Below are 2,539 nucleotides of genomic sequence, written 5' to 3' on the forward strand. Positions count from 1 at the left end.
ATTCTGCATCAGGCAATTCCAGGATTGTATCTTCATTTGGGAAAGATTTTGATTCTTTAATTTGTGGATTTGTAGGATCAATCATGGTCTGCTTCTTTATGTGATTTGATATTGACTGCAGTCTCTGAGCCATCTGTAAGATATTATAATGATTTATTTTATATTCGCTCACTGAGTCTTATCTTCTTGTTTTGGTTTGTTTCAATATACCCAAATGGTCTACTAGATTGTGCTGTATTGATTGTTGGAGACTTTGAATCACTTATGTGCTATTACCAGTTTTTTTGAGCTATTACCAGATATATAACCCTAAGTGTCCATTCACTATTTTTTAATAGAATGAGCTTAGGTGTTCTGATTTTGGGTCACCAAGTGTGTTGTGTAGACTGTAACCCATTAACCTAGAGGAGTAGAGGTGATAGTTGTGTGCACCAGATTCTAGTAGGGGGAGGGGGTGACACTCCCAAGGCATCAGGATGCTGACAGCCTTCTGCCTCGTGCCAATGAGGTAGTTGTGTCTCTATTCCTAGAGGATTTTGGTGGGTGGGTTCTGCAGCTGTACCTAAGACACCCAATGCCTGTACCTCTAAAGATTTGTAGGCATCACTATCCTCAGTCCCCTTTAGCAGGTGGCTAGGTGGTTTGGGTGGAGCTTCAGTCTTCAGTTCCTCGCTGTGGAACAGTGAGTTCTCTGTTTAATCGGTAGAGAGGTATCAGACCCCGAAAACTTGTCTTTCCCTGTTCCACTAAAGCTAAAACAATTACAGTCAGATCTCTATCAGACTTGCCTTTGCATTATAATAGCCACCTTGTTCCCTGTAGGGATGAAAGCCAAAGACTGTGGATCTCATATGCTTGGCTGGAGCTGCTTCTGCATTTTTATTCCAGTTTAGGGAAGTCAGGGAAGGATTTTTTCCCTCCTGGTTGTTAGTTGCTGCTTCTCTCAGGCCAGGAGAATGGGTTAGGGAAAAAAAAAAAAAAAAAAACCTCAGAGCTCTTCACGCCCTGGTCCAGGAAATTCCAATATTAATGAAGCTGCCTGGGGCAGGGAGGGGAGGGATCAGAGAGATGGGGGAGAGTAGCAATATAGACAAAGTTACTTATCTTGGTTGGTGATGACTGTTTTATCTGAGATTCCAGAGGGGCATGTAGCCCATGTGTGCTGGCTAGGTCAAGATTGCCCCCGAGGTTCAGGCCTGCATCCCGTCCTTGCACCATCTCAGGAAGTTGTGATCAGCTCCTCTGCTCCTAGTCCAAAGCCCAGCACCAAGGATTTCTAGCTGGGACACTGCACTCCAGGCTCCAAAACCAGTCGTTGCTTCCCAGTGATTTCTCCTCCTGTCATTGTGCAGCCTGTGTGCACTGGCTGGGTTTCCCCCGAGGTTACTTCAGGGGGCTAGGGCTGCATCCCATGCTTGGGCCATCTCAAGAAACCATACTCGGCTCCTCTGCGCTCAGTCCAAAGCCTGGTTCCAAGGTTTTCTGACTGGGATGCTGGCTCCAGGCTCCGAAAACAGTCACTGCTTCCCTGTAGTTGCTCGTTCTCTTGTCAGCCACATCAGTGTGAAGCCTGCTTGCACTGGCTGAGTCTCTACCCAGGTTACTCCAAGGACTTAGGGGTTAGGGCTATGTCCTGTGCTTGCCCTGTCTCAGTAAGTCACAATAAGCCCCACCTCTCTGGCACCAGGGAACCATGAGGGCTCAAGCCTGTCGTGCAGGACGCCGGTTCCAGAAGTGGTTGCTACTTCAGGGTGCACTTTTCTCTCCCTGTCACTCAGGTCAAGTCTTCAGTACTGTGTTTGATGGTCAGGGTTCGTAGATTGTCATGTATGTGGTCAATTCACTTGTTTTTCCAAGTCTTTGTTGCAGGAGGGATCCGCAGTAGTTCCACCTAATCAGCCACCTTGGCCCCACCCTCTTCATCTCTCTTTGAGTGCTCTAAATAATTTCTGGCTCATGCTAGGTGTCCAGATATCCATGAAGTGAATAAATTTATGTTACACAGAAAATTTTATGTTCATCACTGTTAAATTTATTCTTTTAAATCTCAGTCCATTTCCACAGCCTAAGAATATCTTTTTGAATCATTATTATCCTATAAGCATTCATTACTATTTTCTATGTTGATGCTCTCTATGAATTTTGTAATAATTTTTTCTATGGCTTCATTCAATTATTCAAAAAATGATTTCTCAAGACAAAACTATGTATAAAGTCCTATGGAATGGTAACTCCAGATTATTCATCTTATATTTAGTCTTGGGATCCTCTTTGAATTCACAGATACTCTTCTATATTTTATCAACCACACATAACCACATCATGTACTTGAGAATATTACAAGACATTTAGCAAATACTTTACTGAAATCAAGATAACCTAGGACTATATTCTACCAATCCAGTAAAACTCAAAACAAAAATGCTTGAGGTACCTTAGCAATCTTATGCTGGCTTTGAATTGTTGCTGCTTTCTTTATGAGAGCTCGGAATATATTTTTTCTTGAACTATTTTGCTCAGGATTCATTGATTTCTAAGG

The sequence above is a fragment of the Elephas maximus genome, chromosome 17 (genome assembly GCF_024166365.1).
Source record: "Elephas maximus indicus isolate mEleMax1 chromosome 17, mEleMax1 primary haplotype, whole genome shotgun sequence".
In the NCBI taxonomy this organism is placed as follows: Eukaryota; Metazoa; Chordata; class Mammalia; order Proboscidea; family Elephantidae; genus Elephas; species Elephas maximus.